The sequence below is a fragment of the Serinus canaria genome, chromosome 12, assembly GCF_022539315.1.
Source record: "Serinus canaria isolate serCan28SL12 chromosome 12, serCan2020, whole genome shotgun sequence".
NCBI lineage: Eukaryota > Metazoa > Chordata > Aves > Passeriformes > Fringillidae > Serinus > Serinus canaria.
The window spans coordinates 18,939,921-18,965,170 of NC_066326.1; the positions used below are offsets into that span (position 1 = coordinate 18,939,921).

At 50.9% G+C, this 25,250-nt stretch overlaps 1 protein-coding gene across 1 annotated transcript in view; it reads right to left on the reverse strand.

The window, feature by feature from the left end:
- The window catches only part of EFCC1 (EF-hand and coiled-coil domain containing 1), a 195,638-nt gene that overhangs the window by 91,533 nt on the left and 78,855 nt on the right, over positions 1–25,250 (reverse strand). The gene's annotated exons all lie outside the window — the stretch shown is intronic.

A 25,250-nucleotide genomic window follows, 5' to 3' on the forward strand; every position in this document is an offset into this window, starting at 1 on the left:
CACACACCAATTTCTAAACTCGGGAGGTCCCAGGGGAGGATACAATCTTTGGCCAATCGGGAGAAACTGAGGGTGGAACACAAGGCAGGGAATACAAGGTTTAAACCAACAGGGGAATTACAGGGGAGGAGGAAAACTTAAACAAACCAGTGGGGTTTCCAGGGATACCAAATTGATAGGGAAGTTTCTAGAGAAAGGGGCAGGCTTGGGGAAGGATTGACATTCAATGGGAGGAGGAACAGGAACAAAAGGGCAGGTCTTTGGGGAGATGGACAACCAGGGAAAAACCAACACACAGGGGGGAATGGAGTAACCCATTAGTATCCTATAATAATACAAAATATAGGGGGACTATTAAAATACAAAATAGGGGGCAGTTTTTAAACTGACTACTAGGTCCTAATTACAATGAAAAACATGCAACACAACAGGGAAGCTCTCAGTCAGCTTTCAGTTGAGCACTTCCAAATCCCTTCCTGGCAGAAATAGAAGGCCAAACTTGCCCTTATCACAAGCAAACAGAGTGTTCCCCAACAGCTACCCCTTCAGAGCCCCTGTGAAAAATGTGTGTTTTATGATTGGCTTTTTGCAAATATTAAAAGTGAATATTTGTCGTGGTTTGAGAGGAAATGAAGTTTTTTTGTGATGATGTGGTCAAGCCAATCGGTGTTCAGATTTTAATATTGGCATCTGGTTTGTCCACTGAGGGCATGGATACGCCTCTGAGAACACAGGGGGTTAAAAGCTGTGAACGCCGAGGGGAATTTCCTTTTTGAGTTCCGCTTTGGGACTGAGCAGACCCTCAACCCTCCCTGCCCGGCCCGAGCTGGGCGTGGGGGGGGCGGGGAGGGGAGCCATGCGGCCGGAGAGAGGTAGGCCAGGCCTGGGCCGAAGGGTGGAGGAGAACATTGCAAGGGCTTCGGGCAGCCATCCCCCATTCCTCCCCCCGCCACCTGGAGAGAGGGAGAGAGCCAGAGCCGGTGCCTGTGATAGCACAGCCGGCGTGAATGAGAAGTGGGGGGTGCCCAGCAGGGCAGCCAGGCGTGGGAGTCCATGAAGCAAACCGGCAGAGCCTGGGACTTTTAACCCTTCTGGGGAGGATGGAAACCTTGCAAATGCTGATTCCTCCTGAAGTTGATGAGATTGAGAGGATGTTGAGAAGAATATTAGGTGGGAGGAGATGATGGAGTGGCCTTTGGCTGGACTTTGCTTGTATAGCCACAGCAGAACCACTTGTGTTCCAGTGACACAGAGACTGCATTCTAGGGGGAGGCGATGGCTCAGAGCCAGGAGAGTGCAGTGATGTGAAAGTGTGTGAACAGAGACGACGGGTGAGGAGGGAGGTGGTGGTGCCCTCCATCTTCGAAGAAGAGGAAGATGATCTCTGTTCAAGAGACCCCTCGGCCCCAGGGGGTGAAATTTGGGTGGGACAGGTGTCCCAAAAGGAGAGGGACTGTGCTCTTTTTGGAACTGGACAAAGTATCCTTAAAGGGAAAAACCCTAGAAGCAGCTCTGGTCCATGTGCAGTGGTGAGAGCACTGGACATGGAAGGAAGAAGTCACGATGGCAAAATGTTCTCTGGGCTGTGCCACACGTGACACGGAAACACGAGAAGTTTCAATTGTTTCCTGGGGAAGTCTGTGGTGCAAGAGGGACTCCTCTCTTCTCGAGGAACTGAGAATCTAAGGGTGGATTTGGTGGTAATGGAATTGGAAATTTGGTGGGGGGAGGAGGAAAAAATTTGGAAGGTTTTCATCTTGTGTTCTATGTGTTTTGTGTGTTTTTCTTTGTAGTTTTAGGTTAATAAAGTTTTTTTTTTCTTTCAACCTCAAGTTGGAGCCTGCCTTGCTCTGTCTCTGATCACATCTCACAGTGGATGCCAGGGAAAGAGGTATTCTCTTGGGGGCACTGGCATTGCGCCAGGCTCAAATGATGACAATATTTTATGTGTTCTGTTAGAAACTTAGGCTGTAATCATTTTCCTAAGTAGTGTGTTAAATATAGTTTTAGGTTATACCATAATGTTAAAATAGAAACTATGCTATGTAAGATACTTTTTTTAAAGAAAGACTCGCAGTGTGAGAGCAGCCACAGGACACCTACGACTTTCAGAGAAAAAGAATTTATTGCTCTCCTGTCAGAGGAAACGAACTTCTTCCTGCCTCACTCAGCCATGAAGACGCCATTAGGATGAAGAGGAAGAAGCTGACGATGACCAGAAAGAATCCAGTGTTTGAATGGAATTTATGCATCATGTATGAGATGTATGAATGTGCAACAGGTTATTGTTTACAAGGGTAAATCCTCTGTTAATGTGTGTCATTTTCAGGCTTATGTTGCGCAGGAAAGGTACCTGGATGTCCGTAAATTTTTGTTTCTATTGTCTCATATTGTCCTAATCCAAATTGTCCAAAATTTTTATTACTGTAATTTTATTGCTACTTTTATAACCATTTTATTACAATTAAACTTTAAAAATTTTAAAAACATGTGATGGGCATTTTTCATTCGCCTTCTGGGAATGGGGAACACGTGCTGTGGGGCAGACTGCACCTGTAGGAGCAATGGGGAGCGTGAGCCCGTGCTGTGCTGCACTGCTGAGCTGGCAGCACGGTGGATCCGGGCAGGACGCTCTCCGTTTCCCCCAGAGCTGGAGCCTGCAGGCACCTTGCCGCCCCTTGGCACAGGCTGTGCCTCCCAACAGAGCCCAGCAGGCCGGGAGGAGAGCCCGGGGGCGGCGCAGCTGCTTGGGCAGTCGCTGCTTCGAGGCACACGGGCCAAACCCATCCCTGAGCAGCCCCTGCCAGCCCTGGCCCTCCCTGCCCTGTGACAGCTCCCCCAGCCCCAGGGGACAGACTGACAAAAAGTCTGCAGCCAGCAAAGAGATGGTCCCAGTAATCGTGTGCTGCTTTTCTTCCCTGCCCTTGGTCCCAGAAACATCCCTCAGATGATGCAAATGCCCACACATGGACTGACCAGCCCCTATGCTTTTCCAGTCTGCTCTCAGAAAGTTTGCCACAAATCCACCAATAAATTCCAGGTTACCTCTGTGAATTCCACACTACAATTTCCTTCATTTTTCCCAATACCTCAAGGCTCCTGTGTATAGTATTGGTCTTGAGGATCTCTGATTCTTTTCAGCAATTATTTTCTCTTGAGACGGATGAAACAGCCTTATTGGTTCTAGTTTTGGTAGGTCTGTTTTTTTTTTTCCTAGCATAATGATTTACTTATTATCTACATGTAAACTTATTTGTATTGATGTTTTTTTTTATTCCCCAAGCAATTATTGTGACAATCTGTCATCCAGTTCTTAGTGAATAATCCCTAGATGAAAAATTTGGACTCTGTTTTAATAGAGTCCAAATCTCAGATAGCTGTATTTTTAACTTTGATGACACCCTTTCTCCCCCCTCCCAGCTTCTACAATGATCCTTTTTGAAACATCCCTGAGGATAGGTAGAGTTGCTTGGGAAATGCTTGGCTTAACCTGGGAATGGATTATTATTTTTCAAGCAGTAAACATACATTGCTTCAAGCTCCACAGCCTCCGTCCTGATTTGGGGCTCAATGCATGGATGCCTGCCTGAATTAAAACAATGTTTGTGAGGCGGCTGAAGAGCTTAGACCTCAGAGATTAAAATTCCTGGGAGGAGGAGGAGGAAGAGGAGGAGGAGGAAAGGGTAAAAGCCTGTTTCAAAGGCTGTTTTTTCACTTCTAGTATGCCAGAAGTAGGGTAGACTACACCTGTCTTCAGATGTCATGGAATTGCAAAACAACTCTCTACAGTGCCAGACACCAGCACAAATTCCTCAAGACTTTGCTTCCCAATGCATCAGCTTTAATTCTAGTGAGAGGTAGGCCTTACTTACAGTCTGATCACAGCAAATCCACAAAGCAATCTTGCCACTGTGGGAATGGCAAGAAGAACTTGCTTGTGAACACATGAATACATCCCACTCAATCATGAACAAAATTTGCCTTGACTTGGAAGAAAGTAGACAAGGAGCAATGCAGTATTTGGGTTTTATCCAGTGATAAATGGGGCAAGAAGCTGTAACAACTTCCCTCTTTGACAGAACACAAGTACTGATACAGCCAATAATGCACCCACATGAAGGCAGGATCTTCAGGACACTCCTTTATTTCTTAACAAGGAATGGGCAGCAAAATGCTGGCATTTACCTAAACTGGAAGCTCTGCTCCTCTCCTGTTTCTCCTTGAGCACACTGTGCATTATTTGCAGATTACAGTGCCCAGCCCATGAATCCTGTCGTGGCCAATTGCTAAATGACACAACTACCAAATTACAGGGGCCAGCATAATCACCCCAGCACTAACCCAGCCCTGCTTTGATGGTGCACAGGAGCACAGAATGGCTTGGCTTGGAAGGGACTTCTAGAGGCCATCTAGTCCAATCCCTGCAGTGAACAGGGACACCTTTAAATAGGTCAGGTAGCCCAGAGCATGAGCTTGAATGTCTGCAGGGATGGATGTCCACCTCTCTGGGCAACCTGTGCCAGGGTTTCAAAACCTTCCGTGTGAAATATGGGTTTCTTTCATCTAGTCTGAATCGACCATCTTTTAGATGAAAACCATTCCCCCTTGGTCTGGTCACAAAAGGCTCTACTAAAAATTCTGTCCCATCTCTTTTACAAACCCCCCTAGTGTGCTGAAAGGCAGCAATCAGGTGTCTCTGGAGTCTGCTCTCTTCCAGGCTGAACAGCGCCAGCTCTCCCAGCCTGTCTCCAAAGCAGAAGGGCTCCAGCCCTCAGAGCATTTTGTCCCTCCTCCGGACTAGATCCAACGGGACCATGTCCTTCCTGTGTGGGGAACCCAGAGCTGGATGCAGTACTCTGTGGTGGTAGAGGCAGAGACAATACAAAGACACATACTCTGTTTCCAGAAGGCTTCAAACCTGTTTCTATTCTAGCATGCCTGCTTTTTCTACATTCTTACAAAGCTCCTAAGTTTACACTTTGCTCATTGGTCAGGAGAGACAAGCAAAGTGCTTCTTGGAATAGGCAGTTACATGTTTCTCTTATTTATCCTTCCTTCTTTCTTGCATGGTTTTTATGTCAAAAACCATGGGAAAAAATTCTTTCAGAGGTAAACATGGATCCTCTTCTCAAACAGCTCAATGGCTCAAAGAAGTCCCTGTAAAACCTCTTCCACAGTACTCCAGTGAAGTGTCACCAGAACAGAGGGGTGGAGTCACCTCCTTCAAGCTGCTGGGCACTCTCCTTTGGATGCACATGCCTGGCTCATGTCCAGCCTCTCATCTAGCAGCACCCCCAATTCCTTCTTGGCAGGGCTGCTCTCCATCCCTTCCTGGGCCAGCCTATGAGATCAGCTGGGCTGGATCTGTGTCACAAGCCTTGGACAGAGCAACTGGGCAGGATGAGCTCCCTCCCGAAGAAGGCAGATGCCACTCCCCACACAACTCCACCCTGGCCATGAGGTCACAGCTGGCTCTGAGGTCACAGAGGTCCCAGAGCCCCATGGTTGCACAGCAGCACAAGGACCGAGCAGTCAGTCTCTGAGCACAACTGTTGCAGCAGCAGCGGTGGTGGCAGCAGTGGTGCTTACATTGGGACAGCGGTGTCAGGACAGCGGTGGCAGCAAGAGCTGCGGGACTGGCAGAGGGCAAGGCACCATGGCCCTTGCTCTGCGCCTCTTCCTGCTGCTCCTCCTGGCCGTGGCCCTGCCTGCCAGGGCTGCACAGGCTGCTCCGCTGCAAGCGCAGAGAGCAGGTGAGCTGGCAGCCTGGCTCCCCTTTCCCGGGACAGCGCTCCCTCTCCCCAGGAAGTGCTGGGGATGGTTGTTCCCAGGCCTTTAGTGAGGGTTTCCTCTGGGGGAGGGAGAGAGCCCACATGGGCCCTGTTGCTCGCCCTGTTTCCTCTCCAGGGATGTGTCACAGGGCCTGGAAATAGGCTGGAGAGTGTGCAGGAGGCAGGCCAGAGCTCCCCAGGCCTCTGTGCAGCTTTGGCCTTGTCCATTCACATCTGGCTCCCACGGCCTTACCCAACCCCCTTGCAGTGCCCAGTTCCCATAGGCATGAAGGGGATCCCAGCACACAATGGAAATGGGTCTGGTTTTGCTCCCCTCTAGGTGAGCGTACTAGGAAGGTTTCTCCAGCAGCTCGACTCCATGAAGTCTCTGATTCTTTTCAGCAATTATTTTCTCTTGAGATGGATGAAACAGCCTTATTGGTTCTAGTTTTACTAGGTCTGTTTTTTTTCTTAGCATGATGATTTACTTATTATCTACATGTAAACTTATTTGTATTGATGTTTTTTTTTATTCCCCAAGCAATTATTGTGACAATCTGTCATCCAGTTCTTAGTGAATGATCCCTAGATGAAAAATTTGGACTCTGTTTTAATAGAGTCCAAATCTCAGATAGCTGTATTTTTAACTTTGATGACACTCTTTCTCCCCCCTCCCAGCTTCTACAATGATCCTTTTTGAAACATCCCTGAGGATAGGTAGAGTTGCTTGGGAAATGCTTGGCTTAACCTGGGAATGGATTATTATTTTTCAAGCAGTAAACATACATTGCTTCAAGCTCCACAGCCACAGTCCTGATTTGGGGCTCAATGCATGGATGCCTGCCTGAATTTAAACAATGTTTGTGAGGCGGCTGAAGAGCTTAGACCTCAGAGATTAAAATTCCTAGGAGGAGGAGGAGGAAGAGGAGGAGGAGGAAAGGGTAAAAGCCTGTTTCAAAGGCTGTTTTTTCACTTCTAGTATGCCAGAAGTAGGGTAGACTACAGCTGTCTTCAGATGTCATGGAATTACAAAACAACTCTCTACAGTGCCAGACACCAGCACAAATTCCTCAAGACTTTGCTTCCCAATGCATCAGCTTTAATTCTAGTGAGAGGTAGGCCTTACTTGCAGTCTGATCACAGCAAATCCACAAAGCAATCTTGCCACTGTGGGAATGGCAAGAAGAACTTGCTTGTGAACATATGAATACATCCCACTCAATCATGAACAAAATTTGCCTTGACTTGGAAGAAAGTAGACAAGGAGCAATGCAGTATTTGGGTTTTATCCAGTGATAAATGGGGCAAGAAGCTGTAACAACTTCCCTCTTTGACAGAACACAAGTACTGATACAGCCAATAATGCACCCACATGAAGGCAGGATCTTCAGGACACTCCTTTATTTCTTAACAAGGAATGGGCAGCAAAATGCTGGCATTTACCTGAACTGGAAGCTCTGCCCCTCTCCTGTTTCTCCTTGAGCACACTGTGCATTATTTGCAGATTACAGTGCCCAGCCCATGAATCCTGTCGTGGCCAATTGCTAAATGACACAACTACCAAATTACAGGGGCCAGCATAATCACCCCAGCACTAACCCAGCCCTGCTTTGATGGTGCACAGGAGCACAGAATGGCTTGGCTTGGAAGGGACTTCTAGAGGCCATCTAGTCCAATCCCTGCAGTGAGCAGGGACACCTTTAACTAGGTCAGGTAGCCCAGAGCATGAGCTTGAATGTCTGCAGGGATGGATGTCCACCTCTCTGGGCAACCTGTGCCAGGGTTTCAAAACCTTCCGTGTGAAATATGGGTTTCTTTCATCTAGTCTGAATCGACCATCTTTTAGATGAAAACCATTCCCCCTTGGTCTGGTCACAAAAGGCTCTACTAAAAATTCTGTCCCATCTCTTTTACAAACCCCCCTAGTGTGCTGAAAGGCAGCAATCAGGTGTCTCTGGAGTCTGCTCTCTTCCAGGCTGAACAGTGCCAGCTCTCCCAGCCTGTCTCCAAAGCAGAAGGGCTCCAGCCCTCAGAGCATTTTGTCCCTCCTCCGGACTGGATCCAACGGGACCATGTCCTTCCTGTGTGGGGAACCCAGAGCTGGATGCAGTACTCTGTGGTGGTAGAGGCAGAGACAATACAAAGACACATACTCTGTTTCTAGAAGGCTTCAAACCCTGTTTCTATTCTAGCATGCCTGCTTTTTCTACATTCTTACAAAGCTCCTAAGTTTACACTTTGCTCGTTGGTCACGAGAGACAAGCAAAGTGCTTCTTGGAATAGGCAGTTACACGTTTCTCTTATTTATCCTTCCTTCTTTCTTTCATGGTTTCTATGTCAAAAACCATGGCAAAAAATTCTTTCAGAGGTAAACATGGATCCTCTTGTCAAACAGCTCAATGGCTCAAAGAAGTCCCTGTAAAACCTCTTCCACAGTACTCCAGTGAAGTGTCACCAGAACAGAGGGGTGGAGTCACCTCCTTCAAGCTGCTGGGCACTCTCCTTTGGATGCACATGCCTGGCTCATGTCCAGCCTCTCATCTAGCAGCACCCCCAATTCCTTCTTGGCAGGGCTGCTCTCCATCCCTTCCTGGGCCAGCCTATGAGATCAGCTGGGCTGGATCTGTGTCACAAGCCTTGGACAGAGCAACTGGGCAGGATGAGCTCCCTCCCGAAGAAGGCAGATGCCACTCCCCACACAACTCCACCCTGGCCATGAGGTCACAGCAGGCTCTGAGGTCACAGAGGTCCCAGAGCCCCATGGTTGCACAGCAGCACAAGGACTGAGCAGTCAGTCCCTGAGCACAACTGTTGCAGTAGCAGTGGCGGTGGCAGCAGTGGTGCTGACATTGGGACAGCGGTGTCAGGACAGCGGTGGCAGCAAGAGCTGCGGGACTGGTAGAGGGCAAGGCACCATGGCCCTTGCTCTGCGCCTCTTCCTGCTGCTCCTCCTGGCCGTGGCCCTGCCTGCCAGGGCTGCCCAGGCTGCTCCGCTGCAAGCGCGGAGAGCAGGTGAGCCGGCAGCCTGGCTCCCCTTTCCCAGGACAGCACTCCCTGCTCCCCGGGAAGTGCTGGGGATGGTTTTCCCCAGGCCTTTTGGGAGGGTTTCTGCTGGGGGAGGGAGAGAGCCCTCATGGGCCCTGTTGCTGACCCCGTTTCCTCTCCAGGGATGTGTCACAGGGCCTGGAAATAGGCTGGAGAGTTTGCAGGAGGCAGGCCAGAGCTCCCCAGGCCGTTGTGCAGCTTTGGCCTTGTCTATTCACATCTGGCTCCCACGGCCTTACCCAACCCCCTTGCAGTGCCCAGTTCCATAAGGCTTGAAGGGGATCCCAGCACACAATGGAAATGGGTCTGGTTTTGCTCCCCTCTAGGTGAGCGTGCTAGGAAGGTTTCTCCAGCAGCTCGACTCCATGAAGATTTGCAGCCTCTTAAGCCTCCTGCAGGTATGTTGTCAATGTTCCCCTCAGATAATAATCATTGACAACCTGGTGGGAACCAGGTGACAAAAGCTTCTGTGGCTGTTGAGTTACAGGGGTGTCTTCAGGGAGGACTTTTCAGGCTCCTTTCCTGGTTGCTGCTCACAAGCCCAGCTCCCATCTCAGGGGTGAGTAGTGTGTCCTTGCTGGCCCCACAGACTGAGCCATGGTTTTGTGGGATCCATTCCTCGGAAAATGCAAGTACATCCCTTAAGGTCCTCTGAGAGGGAGGAACAAACCTAGAGGAGACAGTAAGTCGCTAGAGGCATCCAAACACACGGACAAGAAGCAGAGTGATCTAGAGGAGCACCGTCGTGGGTGCATTTCCCTCAGCCATGTCCTAGGGCTCAGCAGCTGGGGGCTTTGGCTGCACATCTGGACAGACCTTGTCTGGCACAGTGGGAAGGGATCCATGGCAGCCTCGCTACCCCAGGGCTGCTTCCACGCCCTGCAGGGGCTGATCCCCAGCCTGGCCTGGCTGCAGCTTCTCCCCAGCCTCTGCAGGAAGGCATTTGGCATCAGCTGACATGGAGCCCAAACTGCACCACGGGCCATACATTCCTTGAGATCACCTGAAATTTCCTGGCAGATCTCTGGGTAGATCAGGAGGGGTGGTGGTTTGGAGAAGGGAGAGCCCTGGCCCCACTCCAAGGCTTGGATGACTTCCTGAACGTTATTAATGACTTTGAGCAGCATTGCCTCCTGAAGATGCCACCTTCCCATTGTGGAACTGCCCCACCTGATCCCGCTCTCCCTTTTCTTTCCTTCAGAGATTGAAGGAGAGGCTGTGCTGGAGGCTCAGTTTCCCGGAGGAAGCAGGGGCTCATTGGCAGTCTCTGCTGCAGGAAGGGAGGCAATGCCAGGCACAGTCACAGGAGGTAATTGCTGTGCCTCTGGGCCTGAGCCCTGCTGAGGCTTGAGCTGCCCTCTCTGCTGCTTGGCACTCCTGGCACACAGCATCACCTGATCTCCTCAGAGTGCTGGGTTCCCTTTAGAAGAAGGGGATCCTAGCACACCATGGGATGGTTCCCAAATGTGCTCCTTTTTAGACTGGGATCATGACTTGCATCACTTGGAAACCCTGGAAAAGCACGGGAGGGAGAAAGCCCTCACAAGCCCTGGTTTGCTCCAGCCACCCCTCCAGCAATGTGTCACAGGGCCTACAAAAGAGGTGGAGAGTGACCAGGAGCCCGCCCAGAGCTCCTTAGGGTCCGGTGCAGCTTTGGCCTTGTCCATTGACACCTGCCTCCCGTGGCCTTACCCGACCGCCTTGCAGGTCCCATTTCCTTAAGCCAGAGGGGGATCGCAGCACACCATGGAACTGGGTCTGATTTTTGCTCTCTTCTAGATTGGCATCGTGACATGGCATATATGAAAAAACTGGTGAAAGACAGTATGAAGATTCAGAGGCATGGTGGAGGCAAGTTCTCTGTGTGCCTTTCTGACAAAATAATCAGTGACCATGAGGCAAGAGCTCACTCATGAGCCCCTTCCATTCACATAAGCGCAGTGTTTAAAGAATCTGGAGATCTTGCCCTGCTCCCTTCTGGAACTCTGAGGGATCCCACAGGATTGCATTCAGTGGGAGAAAGGAACATTTAGCTGTCCTGTGTGCAATGCCAGTGTGTCCTTCCGTGTGCTCTGTGCAGCTTCGGAGAAGAGCAGAGAGGAAAGGTGCCCCGGGGTTTAGAGCTGTGACCCGGGGCTGAGCCTTTCACAGCTCCTGTGCCAGCCCCAGGGAGTCTGAGCTGCTCCTGCTGCCACTGCCAAGGCCTGGTCCTGGCTGGGGCTGGGTTTAGAGCTGCTGGCAGCTCCATGGAGCCCTTTCTGCCCCAACTGCCCCGCAAGGGGTACTCCCATTGCAGGCACGTGGTCCCCCTGCCCCTGCTCCTGAGTGGAAGGCAGAGCGGAGGGGGTGCCTTGGAGGGCACCAATCACCCAGGTGCCCTCACTGCCACTCGGGCCTGAAGGAGAAATGGAACCACTTTCCATTAAGGTCCTCCTAGATGGAAGAATCAAGACACAGAAGACAAGAAATCCCTGGAGGCAGCCAAACTTCTGGACCAGATGCTGAGCGACCTGGAGAGACGCCGTGGTGGGTTCATTTCCCTCAGCCTTGTCCTGGGGCTCAGCAGCCGGGAGCTTTGGCTGCACATCTGGACAGGCCATGCCTGGCGCAGTGGGAAGGGATCCATGGCAGCCTTGCTGTCCCACAGCTGCTTCCATGCCCTGCAGGGCTGTTTCCCAGCCTGGCCTGGCTGCAGCTTCTCCCCAGCCTCTGCAGGAAGGAATTTGGCATCAGCTGACAGGCAGCCCAAAGTGCACCATGGGCCAGGCATACTTTTCAATTTCCCAGTCTCCAGGCAGATGAGGTGTAGGGGCTGATTTGATGAGAGAGAGCCCACGTCCAGCCCCAGAAACCTGACCATGTTCCTGATCCTTATCTACAAGTATTGTCTCCTGAAGATGCCACCTCCCAGAATGCTCAATCATTCCATCTGATCCAGGTCTTCTTTTTCCTTTCAAAAGCAATGAATCAAAAGTCTGTGCAGATGCTGCCATATCCTACAGGAAGAAGTGGCTTTGTGCCAGCCTCTGATGCAGGAAAGGAGGAGATGCCAGACATGGGCATAGGCACAGGAGGTAATTGCTGTGCAGGGCTCAGCTCTCAGCGGGGCTGTGTGGCAGCACCTCTTCCCCCACAGCCTGCCCTTGCATGGCCTGGCAGCTGCCAAAGCTGGAGGCACCTCTGGAGGCTTGGAGGCCTCTGGAGCTCGTTCACAGCCCCGGGGAAACGGGACTCGTGCACCAACGTCCCTCCTGCTGTAGCTCCTCCGGAGCTGGCCCTGAGTGCCCAGAGGCCCAAGGCACAGGAGCAGCCCTGAGCAGGAGCCCTGCCATGAGCCCAGGGCCAGAGCCTGCCCTGGCTCCCGACTGGGCAGGGGCTGCACTGGGTCCTGAGAGGGCCTGACTCTGTCCCCAGGGGCTGGGGGAGCTGTCACGGGGCAGGGAGGGCCAGGGCTGGCAGGGGCTGCTCAGGGATGGGTTTGGCCCGTGTGCCTCGAAGCAGCGACTGCCCAAGCAGCTGCGCTGCCCCCGGGCTCTCCTCCCGGCCTGCTGGGCTCTGTTGGGAGGCACAGCCTGTGCCAAGGGGCGGCAAGGTGCCTGCAGGCCCCAGCTCTGGGGGAAACGGAGAGCGTCCCACCCGGATCCACCGTGCTGCCAGCTCAGCAGTGCAGCACAGCACGGGCTCACACTCCCCATTGCTCCCACAGGAGTGCTTGGCAAGGCAGATACAAATGCCCAGAATCCACGTAAAACCCCGAGAATATTCTGCCCCCAGGATGTGCGCAGGTCCTGCATGATAGGCACAGTAGTGACACTGTTCACTGTGCCAGTTTTCATTGGGATGTGCTATGTTGGGTTCCGGTACTGGAAGGAAAAGAAACGGTAAGTTGATGCTGATCTCTCCCCTCCAGCTTCTTTCAAGGCTGCACAGAGTCAGGGAGCGTTCCCAGTGAGGCTGCAGTAGAGTTTGGTCAGTCCATGGTTGTCCATGGAACTCTGCTGAGGGTTCTGCTGCTGCCCAGTGCTTTCTGTGGCCTCTTCACTGCTGGGCCTTGTCCTGGGGGACCCGCTGGGGCTGCAGCCAGTGCTGGCTCCCACTGAGGCTGCCTGGCCAAGAGCAGCCCCAGGGGCACAGGGCAGAGGCAAAGCAAGGTGGGGAGGAGAAAGAGCATGGACAAGCTTGCCCTGGAAAGGCAGAGGCGCTCTGGGGCCCGCTCCTGGCCAGGGACCCTGCCCAGAGCTGTCCCCTGCTCGCCGGGGCCGTGAGGGGCAGCTGTGCAGCTGAGCCAGGCTGTGCCAGCAGCTCCAGCTGGGGAGCCTTGCCAGCTCTGGGCCCTGCTGTGCAGGAGGGTCCCTGTGTGCCACTGCCAGCTGGGGCCTCAGCCACCTCCTCTCTCCACAGTCGTGCTGCCGCTGCTCCAGCATCCCGGCCAAGAAGGCATGCCTCTCCCTCTCCTCCAGAGAGCCCAGAGACCGTCGGGTTTGACAGCTCTCGCACGTGGCCTCGGCAGCAGCAGCTGCCCAAGAAAGCAGAGCACCAGCCCTCTGTGCCTCCCCCACGGCCCCCCAGCCCGGCCCTGAAGCGGAAGCCTCCCGAGATCCCCCCACCTCCTCCCCTCCCGAGCTCAGCACCCTGGTCCAGCTAGGACTGCAACTGGGCCAGCCATGCAGGCCTTGGGCCACCAATAGCTTGGGGCACCTGCTCTCCTCTACAAATAGCCCCTGTCACCTATGGGCAACAGCCAGAATCACTTTTCATTCTCTTGGACCTTCAACAGGAAGAGCTGAAGATTCTTCCCACACCCTTTCTCATCCTTTACCACTTTGATTTTCATACCGTTGGGAGCTGGTTGCATCTCTTAAAGTCTTTATTTACACTGCATGTTTTACCTTACCTGTCAGGGGAAAAAAAATAAAAAAAAATTTCTTCAGTTTAGAGTTCATTTTTAGTGTGGTTGGGCTGCTCACATTTTGAGCAATTAATTTTCCATGGTACTTCTTCTTCCCTTTTCATTGCTATCCATAAAAAGTTCATCTGGACATAAAAATCAGCAGAATTCCTGAGATTTACCTCAAAGCCCAGAGGAGAATCTAGCACAAAATATTCCCCATGTGTACTGCACAACAAGAAATATTCAGAGCTGAGACTCGTTGAACTCCCAGAATATTGAGCCTGCAGAGGAGGCAGACAGCCCTGGCAGTGACTGAGGGGACTTTTCCTCACAAACTCCTCTGGAAGTGTGTCAATCCAGGAGGGGAAAGCTTTTAAACCTTTGCCTTACCTTCCTCCTGTGCTAAAATGTAAGGTTCCTCCTGAGTTACAAACAATTCTCCATTCCTCAACAAAGCTACTCATGTTCTTGACTTATCTTAAAGAGCAAAAGCAAATGTGGTCAGAAATTTTGCATCCAAGCCTGTTTGCAGAGAAACCCCACCAGATGTGAGCAAATATTTCTTAGCATCAGTTCACTCAAACAAAACCAACCCGGAATTGAGCAGCGCTTTAAATGAAGTTGAATTCTCTTTCCTCACCTATCAGCTGGATTGGGTTGCTCCTTTTTTGTCCTAGGGAGAATATTAGAATGATTTGCTCTTGACAGGACTCCTTGGATGGCTCCCAAACTGGTTGCTGTTGACCACGCCTTGCCTGGGCTCTTAATGCAGCCTGTTAGCAGCACCTGACTTTGCCACCCTGTTGAGCCCTTGGGCACGGCTGGTGCCACGGTCCCCTCCTGGCTCCTGGCATGTCCCTGCTGGTGGAGGAGCCCTGCTGGTGCTGCTGCCTGCGTTCAACAACGCCGGTCCTACTCCCCAGCCAAAGAGAGACTAAAGTCACTGCTCTGGGCAGCTCGTTTGAACGAGTTACCTCTGTCCCAGACCTCTTAAGACCCACCCACCAACACCATTCCGGGCCTGGTTTCTGCTGGTTCTGCTGTACTGGCTCGAGTGACACACATACACACTTAACAGCAGTTAAATTTCTCTGGCATGAAATAGCGTGGAACAGGCAGAGCAGGGAAGGCCAGCATGGACCCATTGTTCTGGCAGGTCTCACCAGGTGTGATTTGATACTAACACAGCACTCCCAGAACTCTGCTCCACCTGTGACACTTCCACTTGCAGTAGATGACTGTTGTTTTCACAATGTCCAGCAAGGCAGGTCAGATATGCCTATTACCATTTTCATCTGCAAAAGGGAAAGGAAATCAACAGCAAACACAAAGTCACCAGTCAAAGGTCCCAGGATGAATGAAAATGACCAAGAGGAGAGCTCCAGAGCCCCCCCAGCTGTTCCCTGCTCTCTTCTTCTGAACGCAACTTCAGTGTAAATATCTATTTCAGCAGACTGCCTGACTCTTGAGTACAGACCATAGTAATGACATGAAAGCTACACAGAAACTTGTGCAATAATATGATCAGTGTTTAGGTCGAAAATTAAATACATAGCTAGTTATTAAAACCTACTTTCCAGAGATTGTTTCCTTATCTCGGTATTTGGCAAAGTTAGTTGCGGATCAACTCGATGTGATTGAAAAAAAAACCACACCAACAAAGCACAATCCAGCCACTTTCAGTCTTCATTAAAGCCCATCATTTTCTCCCTGCTTTGTGCTCCTGGTCATTACAGGTGGGACTGCGGAAGAGCCGTGCCAGCCATAGAGAAGGAGGATCCTGCTTCATAGGTAGGAAGAGACCATTAACACAGAAGCACTCCCAGACCAATGGCCTCCAAAGTGTCCTGGAGGAAATGGAGCTCATGCAGAGCTCCAGGGATGGGCAGATTGAAGAAGCCATCAGGTTCAGCCAGGAGCTGGAGAAGGAGCTGAAGAGCTCTCAGGAAGCTCTGGTCAGCCTGGGGGATTGCAACCGTAACCTGAAGAGGGAGCAGGCAGAGATGAGGAGGAAGGTGGAAGAGGCCAGACACGCTGTCCTGAACAGTCTTGGCAAAGTGAAGGAGCTGGAAGTGAGAGCTAAGGAGGTGCCACATCTGCAAATACACATCCAGCAACTGGAGTCACAACTGCAGCACTACAGGTAGGTTGGAGTCTGACAAAAAGTGCCTATAAAATCAGGGTTGGGGCACAGGTGAGTTTGAGAATCTCTGGTTGGGGCTTATTAGATGTCTCCAGAACACCTTGTAAAATCTGGCCAGAGGGAAATTAGAAGCTGCTCATCCATTTTCTTGGTAGGGTCTTTAGGAGATCTAGGAGTCTTCCAGGCCAAAGGATGCTGATCTACAGACAGCTGAAGTCACTCCTCAGACACACAACAACAGAACTCAGCATGGTAATACTTCAGGAAAGCCCCAACACAAATTGCTGACACTCCTTCAGAAACCATTTCCAACAGAGTTTTTTCGCTGCCTTTCCTGCTCCTGAGGTCCCATCCCAAGCCAGCTGTAATCAGATGGCTGACTCTCCATTTTGTATAAAAGCTCTTCAGCTTGTCCTAAGAATTGGGGAAAAGCACACAAGGACAACTTCTGGCTGGTGGTTGGAAACTTGCTGTGACTTCATTGCTTCTTCACTGAGAGAACAGGTCATAGAGGAGAGAAGCTGAAAAGTTCCTGCACCCACAAAATAATAGAGTGGGAATCTCAAAAAACACTTGCCAGCTAAACCCCACTTTTGTAATGGCAGAAACAAATCCTTCCAGAAGTTAGAAAGTTGGTCACAAATTTAATAGTCCACTGCTTTTGTTGCTTTTAATCTCAGACCAGACTTGGACTCCCTGATGGTTACTAAGTGGTAGTCATTTCTGCCCAAGTTTCAGACTGACCTAAGGAATAAAATCTAGTTTATATTTTCACTGACCCAAAGCAAAACCAGTATTTCTAGACATATTTTTACTTAAACTGCTAAATTTAGTATTTTAATAAATTGCATCTTCTGAAGTCCTTGCCCTTTCCTAAACTCACACTTCCTCTGTTTGCTTATAAGAAGAATTCATAGTGAGTTATTTGTGGCATCCTAGCTATTGTACTGTTTTATGAAGTGAGGAAGTTCTAAAAAGAACCATTTATCCAGTGTCTTTCTGTCAGCATTGTGTATGTTAATTTATGCATGGTTGCAGAAGAAAATAGAAGCATTTCTTTAAACACCTATAGGATTTAAAAACCCCTGTGAGAGCGTGTAACATTCAGGGTGACTGTCAGGGGACTCTGGAGGAATGACACAACTCCTGGTTCTAAAAGGGATCACACAGCTTGTCGGGGCTGTCACCTTCTCCTTGGCACGGGCACCAAAGGTTTAAGATGGGTTTTTTGTCCTATGGAATTGCTTTTCCAAAGTACCACAAAGGATAAAAAAGATCACCTTGAAACAGGTTAAAGGCAATCAACAATGTCCACTAGCCTTGCAGAACAGTAACTTCATGGGTTACATCAAAACAAAGAGTGCGAGTTTAGAAATGTAAATTACATGTTCCTTGTACGACAACCTCCATTTGTAATACTTCTTTTTAAATTGCATGCTAATTTAAAGTGAGTGTCAAGCTCAGGAATTGTGCTGGACTGATCATGTGGGAACTACACCCCTTTTTTAGCCCTGTAGCACATTTAGCAGAGGCCCAGGCCAACTTTCAGCCTTTTGAGATTCTCTGTTGGCCACAAAGCACCTGCACCTCCCCATCCAGTGAAACAGCTCTTGGTGCAAACAGTTTAACTTAGAGATGCATAATGATAACTGGGACTTGCATGCCTGTGCTCGTATTCCATAACACAGGGAATCCCATCACTCCACGTGTTCCCAGAGTGGCACACAAGGTGCCCAAACCGGCACAAAATGGTGAATAAGCAGTGCAGAGCTTGTGTGTTAGGGTGGGGAAAGGGTTCAGCTGCAGCTCTGCCCCACACAGTCTTGGCTGTCCCAGATTGTCCCACTCCCTCTGCTTGCTCACGCTGGTGCTCAGGCAGCCCAAACGCCTCCTGCTGTGAGAGAATCACCTTCTCCTGACGTGCAGGAGCCCACATCCATGAGTGTGGCTCGGGTGAGCTGCTGGGAGTGCTTGGTGAGGGGAAGAGATGGGTTGGCTGAGGCATGGAGTGGGAGGGACAGCTGGGAATCCACAGGGTTCTGGCTGTCACTTGGCAAGAGTGTCACTTGTCCTGTTGGTCATGTCAGGCTGTGTTTCGGTTGCTGTTACCTGTACTGTTAAAGTCTGCCTGTGTTTCTGTCACCTTTCCAGTGAGCAGTTTTCTCCCCTGCCAGCTGCCACACAGAGTTTGTGAGCAGGGTCTGCAGTTGGCAAGAGCTAATGCTGCAAGGTAGGGCTGGAGAGGAATGGGGGGGATTTGGGTGTTCTGCAGAAAGCATTGACAATTGCAGGTATCTCTCCTGAGAATTCACCCTATCTGGCTTGGTGAGCCACAGGTTTCCTCCAGCTAAAGTCCAGTTTCTTCCAGAGACTGAGTCCAATCTATGAGCTTTACACACTGCTCCTCTTTATAGTTTCATATTTATCAAGGAAATGCTTTCTTCCTTTAGGTTCAGATTTTAAAAGCTCTTTTAGCATCTAAATCCCTCTTCTAGACCTTCATCAACTTGCAATCACTTAGGTCTGAAATCCCAACCGTGCCCTTAAGTTGTAATCCCTAATGCAGGAAACAACAGTTTGCATTTAGTCAAGCAAGTGTTTAAGTACCTGCAAGTGATTAAAAGTTGTCCTAAATTGGAGTGTGTAATTTTAATCACCTATTCCCGATTTCATATTCCAGATTCATATTCCTGCAATCTGTATGACTTAAACATAAACTTTTTTGGAGTGCACAGGTTCCTGTGCCAGGGCTTGACCTGCCCCTGTCACACCACTGGCTTCCTAAACCAGCCTTGTTGACCAAATCGTTCATCGTTCTTTTCTTCAGGTGCCCATCCTGATCTTCCTTCTCTGATGAATGTCTCAGGTTTCTGTCTGGACTATGTTCCAGCTTTTCTTTTTCAATCCCTGTCAAGTTCGTGAGTCAGCTCAACTTTAACTGTAAATCTGAATAAAATCCTTCCTGAAAAGCTTGAGTTCAAATCATTTCAGAGGAAAAAGACATCTCAAGAAATTGTATACTTACACTGGTATTGTATCTAAATTGTGTAATTGCCAGGGCCTGATGACTGTGGGTGGCCATAGTGAATGAATGTCAATCAGGGAGGAATTCACTGCACTTTCCATATTTGACACCTTAAAAGCATCTGTGTCCTAGGGTGACATTAGGATGCTGGTATCCCCATTTGTGTGTGTTATTTATGCTGGATATTATGCTCTGTGCCTTCAAGACTGGCCCTGCAGAGTGAAAGTTTTGTTTTGGGTGTCTTATCAGCCACTCGGTGGGACATACAGATAGTACAGTACATAGTGCTGTTTTTTGCTTTTTGCTCTGCTTTTTGCTCTGCTCTTGCTTCTGCTCTGCTTCTGTTTGCTCTTGCTTTTTTCCTTTTCTCATTAGTTAATTTAGCTAAACAGTCAAAATTCCTTCCTGGAATGTTTCCCCTTTTCTGATTGGACCTACAGAACCTGCTCCGGACTGGGATCTGGGAAACACCGAGAGAGAGTTTGCATCTTGTGGCTGCAGCAGCTGCCCCAGCGCCGGAGGGACTGATAACAGAGCGACCACCCCCAAGAGAGACTTTCTGAATTTGTCATCTTTTTCAGACTGGTGAAAGAGTGTTGTCATCCGGTAGTGTTCATTTTGTGTGTTGGGGGGTGCTGTGCCTGTTAAATAAACAGTTTCTTTCCACTTCTCTCTGAGGAATTCTTCCCAAAGCAGTTGGGGGGAGGGGGCGTGTGGGTTTGCTTTCTGGAGGGGCCCCTTTTGGGGGATTCTCTCCCAAATTTGCCCTAAACCAGGACAAGCCTGTAGCAGACCCCCACTGCCGTGTGAGAAATGCCACTATGCTCTGTATGCAGGAGATTCTTGGACTGCTGTCCTTAGAACCCACAGGAATCCGAGCCCCCCAATTGTATCAACTTTTTGTCATTAACCACCTGTATAGAAGACGGAAAAACGTATTGGCTATACAAAAATATAGGGAATTTCAAAGTTAATGGAGGAATGCCCTATGAAAGAAAAATGGATCTGTACAGAAAGGAGACTGATTGAAGGAAAGATGAGACATGAGGTTTATGAACCAGGTTCAATGAAAGAGAGCTGCAACTACAAGAACGTGGAGTGGAAAAAGCCCAGAACTGTGAGATTGCTGAGTCAGCCACTGAGATGTACAAGCAATACCAGGAATTGAGACAACTATACAGCACTGAAGAAGAAACTAATTAGGAAACTGTTGAACATGTTGATGTGGGCTAAAGTCCGACCAAACTTTTAGAGGGGGGAGTTGTTATAAAAGAGGTTCAATTTGTGTTGAATTGGGGCTGGGTTGGGAATTGTTTTGGGGGGAGTTAATGGGTGTTTGTGGTGGGTCCTGAGGAGGGGAGGTCCAGGGTTTGGTGGGGGCATTAGTCAAAGGGGGGAGGAGGTGAGGAGACAGGGGACTTGACCAATCATTTGACGCCCCGAGAAAATGGTCCAGAATGAATATTGATAAGGAGCAATGAGAACACCGGAAAGCGACCAATCAACGCATGGATCCAAAACCCACCAATCCTGGATTTTAGAGGGGTTATAAAATGAGGGTTTCAGTTGGGCTTGGGGTACTTTTCCTTCTAAGGGACCTACTTTTTGGGGGAGAACCCAGCGTGTTTGGGGCATGTTGATATCTTTGGGTTGTTGTGTGGGAGTTTGGGCATGTCTCAAACTCCCAGTCCTCTCTAGATTGTTTTGAAAAAGGAGAGCCTTTTTCCTTTTAAAAATCTGGCCGCATTCAAATTCATCATACCCCTGCTGTGCAGGACGGTCCCTGTGTGCCACTGGCAGCTGGAGCCTCAGCCACCTCCGCTCTTTCACAGCTGCTCTTGTGCATCTTCAGAAGAGAAGCCTAACAACTCGGGCAAAGAGGACTTGACCCATGATCCCAGCTGTCCACTTCTGCCCCTGTCTGCCATGCTGTGGCTGCAGCACTGTCATGAGCCCTTCCCAAAACCAACGTGTCCAAAACGAGACCCTCTGCCCCTGAGCCCCCTGGTCCTGTTCCCTGGCCAGGAGTGAAGTTGGGCAGGCCCCGTCTGCCAGGGCTAGGCTTGGTCCCCATTTTTTGTTCAATTAAAGAAATGGAGTTGTCACAGCTGTGTCTGGGTGGTAGCAGCAGCAAAGCCCAGGCGGCACCAGCTGGCACCAGCCCAAGGGCAGCTGTGGATGCCCACGGTGTGGGCAGGCAGGATCCAGGCAGGGGCTGCTGTGAGCAGCGGCGTGGCTCCGAGGGGCTGGAGCAGTCCATGCTGAACGTCCCTGCGCTGAGGGCACATTTCCACATTTCCTTCGCTGGGATCATCTGGGCCTGGACCTCAGGAGGGACAGAGAGATATTTTGGATTCCCTGCTGAGGCATGCAGGGATTCCTCATGAAGATCAAAGGAGAATTGATGACTCTCAGAAGGTGTGCAGGGATCCCTCTTGAGGCACACACAGGAATATTTTGGGGTCCCTGCTGAGGGGTGCAGGGATACCTCAGAGAGCACAAAGGAGTATTCTTGGCCTTTCCTAAGGTGTGCAGGGATCCCTCATGAGGAATGCAGCGGGGTTACATTTGAGGGGGTTTTTTACGCTTCTCAGCACAGCAAAGGGTCCCTTGGCCGAGGTTTTGCAGAGCTGGGAGAAAGCCTCTTGCAAAGCCTCGGGCCCGGCCTGTGGGCACGGCGGGCGGGCGGAGCCCATCCCCTGTGGCCACTCCGGGCTGCTCAGGCCGGGCCGGGCCGGGCCAGCCTCGGGCCCCGGCAGGGAAGGGCCGTGGCCTTGGGCTCTGCTGAGGCTGCTGAGCTCCGCCCTGGCCCTGTGCTGCAGCCCAACACATTTACAGCCAGGGCTGTGCCCCAGGCCACAGGAGGCACTCGGGGCCACAACTGAGGCCGCGCCTTCTCCCACTCAAGGGGCTGGCTCTGTTCCTTCCGAGGATCCAGAGCCTTGTACCTCGGCCTGATAGTGCAAAGATCCCCCCAGCGTCCCTCAGTTTGTAAAAATAAAGGCTTTGTGCTGATTAATATGAAAAGCTGCATGGGTGGACTGCAGGTAATGTTCTTTTGTTGCCTGGGCCCCAGTCAGTGCTCGAGTCTAAATGACTGACCCAGCCCCGAGCTGCACTGAAGACTGATTTGATCAAAGGGACTGAAGCTCTGTTGACTGCAAATTCTCCAGGAAAACAAGTACACGAACATGGATAATGTTGGGGACAACAGCAGAGTGCAGAGTTGAACCTGTGAGGCCATCTCACTGTTGCCTCACCCCACCCTATTTGTTTTTAATTGATTTAATATTCTGAGTGCCAGCTCTTGCATGAAATGGGCCCTCAGCAAGGAGCTGCTGGGCCTCCTGTGTGTGTCCCTTTGTGCTCCCGGTGCTTCTGGTCTGGTTTGGCTGGGAAACTTGTCCATCAAGCCTCTGTGTCATTCCAATGCAGAGCCCTTTCCCGCTCCATGGTATTTAATTATTCTGATTATTTTATTGCAAATAAATGAGACATCATGCACTTCATGACATTAAATTGTGTTTATCAGTCTCGGTCCTATCATGAGTTTCTGGAACACATTTACAAGCCTTACAGCTGTTTTGCATGACAAAATTGGCAGGGTATTTGCAATGACAGCCCTATAAAAACAATTTGTTGTGTGCATTGTCATCTCAGGGGTGATGAGATGATGATGGTGCTGTGCTGAGCAGGGCGTGTCCACAAGTGCAAAGCCACTGGCTACTGAGCCCCATGAAAAGGCTGAGGGAAATGTACCCACCACTGCGCCCCTCCATAGCACTCAGCTTCTTGTCCAGAACTTTGGCTGCCTCCAGTGATTTCTTGTCTCTTGTGTCCGGGTTCTTCCACCTAGGAAGATCCTTAATGGAAAGTTGTTCCATTTCTCCTTCAGGCCCGAGTGGCAGTGAAGGCACCTGGGTGATTGGTGCCCTCCAAGGCACTCCCTCAGCTCTGCCTTCCCCCAGGATCAGGGGCAGGAGGACCACGTGCCTGCAGTGCCCCCACACTGGAAGGAGCCCTTGCGAGGCAGTCGGGGCAGAAAGTACTCCCTGGAGCTGCCAGCAGCTCTAAACCCAGCCCCAGGCAGGGCCAGGCCTTGGCAGTGGCAGCAGGAGCAGCTCAGGCTCCCTGGGGCTGGAACAGGAGCTGTGAAGGGCTCAGCCCTGGGGCACAGCCCTGGGCCGGGCCCCTTCCCTCTCTGCACCTCTCTGTGGCTGCACAGAGCACACGGAAGGACACACTGGCATTGCACATGGGAGGAAGATGGAAAGCTTGATGATCCTTCCTCCCACTGACAACGATTCTGTTCTGTGATGTTGCAGCCTTCATTGCTGCTAGTAAAGTCCAAGATAAAGAAGCAAAAAGGGCCTTTGCAAAACACCCACAGATATTTAATTCAGCCAGGCAGTGATATATTCAGGTGCCAGTCACACAAACAGGGTGGGTCCAGCTTTCTCTCTCTGGGGGCCTGGAGGCTGACCGTGGTCTCGAGGCACTATAAACTTCAGGGCCAATCAAGGAAATTGGAGGCAGTGGCTCAGGAACATAGGAACAGGGGAAGGAGCCAAAGGACTGTAATTGAGAGGATGCCCCCCAGGGCCTCAACAGAGTGAACCCTCAGGCTACAAAAGGGAGCAGGGCAAGGTTTCCAGATTTTTTCAACCATGAGATTATGTTAAGGGAAACGGGCTCATGAGCGACCTCTTGCCACATGGATGTGTCCAAGTGATTATTTTGTCAGGAAAGGCACAGGAGAACTTGCCTCCAGCATTCTCCAGGGGTTTCAAGCCATCATCCAATGGGGCATCCAGATAATGCATGTCATCATCCCAATCTAGAGGGGAGCAAAAAGCAGACCCATTTCCATGGTGTGCTGGGATCCCCTTCATGCCTTAGGGAACTGGGCACTGCAAGGGGGTTGGGTACTGCTGTGGGAGCCAGGTGTCAATGGACAAGGCCAAAGCTGCACATGGGCCTGAGGACCTCTGGGCTGGCTCCTGGTCAATTTCCACCCTCTTTTCAGGCTCTGTGACACACCCTTGGAGAGGAATAGGGGCCAGCCCCAGGCCCATGAGGGCTCTATCCCTCCTCCAGAGGAAACCTTCCCTAAAGGCCTGGGGAAGGGAGGGTTTCCTCTGGTGGAGGGAGAGAGCAGGGAGCGCTGTCCTGGGAAAGGGGAGCCAGGCTGCCGGCTCACCTGCTGCCCGTGCTTGCAGCGGAGCAGCCTGGGCAGCCCTGGCAGGCAGGGCCACAGCCAGGAGGAGCAGCAGGAAGAGGCGCAGAGCAAGGGCCATGGTGCCTTGCCCTCTGCCAGTCCCGCAGCTCTTGCTGCCACCGCTGTCCTGACACCGCTGTCCCAATGTCAGCAACCGTTGTTAAGGACTGAGGAGCTGGATATTTTGATGCTGTAGAACCACAGGGCTCTGTGACCTCAGAGCCTGCTGTGACCCCAGAGCCTGCTGTTATCTCACAATCCTGCTGTGACTTCATGCCTTGGATGGTGGGGATGGACCTCAGCACTGGAATTTTCCTTCTTGGGGAGGGAGCTTGTCCCGCCTGGCAGCTGTGTCCAAGGGCTGGACCTGCCCCCCAAGTCAAGCTCACTGCTCTCTGTTCTGGTCACTGGCACAGGAGATCACATCCAAAGATTTCTGATCTCCTCAGGCACTGTCAGCCACAGCCCAGGATGCTGAGGAGTCAGTGATCTCTGGCTGGAGACAAGTGCCACATTCCCTCCTGTCAGCAGCTTCCCAGCTGGAATTTTGGTACCTTGCGTGGGCCATGGCTAAAACAGCCCTTTGGTTTCCTTGGAAAGGTGAAGCCTTTACTTCAGCATTTGCACTTCATGGGCAATTTAAGGCTCTGCTTCCTCTTCTGGTCCTCAAATAACACAGTCAGTCAATAAAACAGGGAGGAAAACCACCCAACCTCTTCAGTGCTTTGGTATGCCAAAGGAAACCTTGAGGAGCACAGGGTGGGTCTGTGCAGGCTGAGCAAGCCAGAGGCCTCCCATGATGGAGTGGCTGCCTCAGGGACGCGTTGCCAGAGTTCTTCTGCCAGGCCTGCTCCCAGCACTGTCACCAGGAGGGGGCCGCCCCCAAACAGCCACACAATTCAGGGTGCGGCTGTAGGGCACAACTGCTCTATGGCACAGGTGGAATGCATCGAGGGCAGGGACAAGGAACAAGGAGAAATCTTCTGTATCATTCCCAAAGGTGTTTATGCCCAGGAACAACAGGGACTGAAAGACACAAATCCAGGCTGGAGAAGGGTTTTTCAACAGGGGAGCTTCAAGGGGAGGGTACAGAACTTTAACCAATTGGGAGAAACCTGGGGAAAAGCATAAGGCAGGGAATACAATGCTTAAACAAA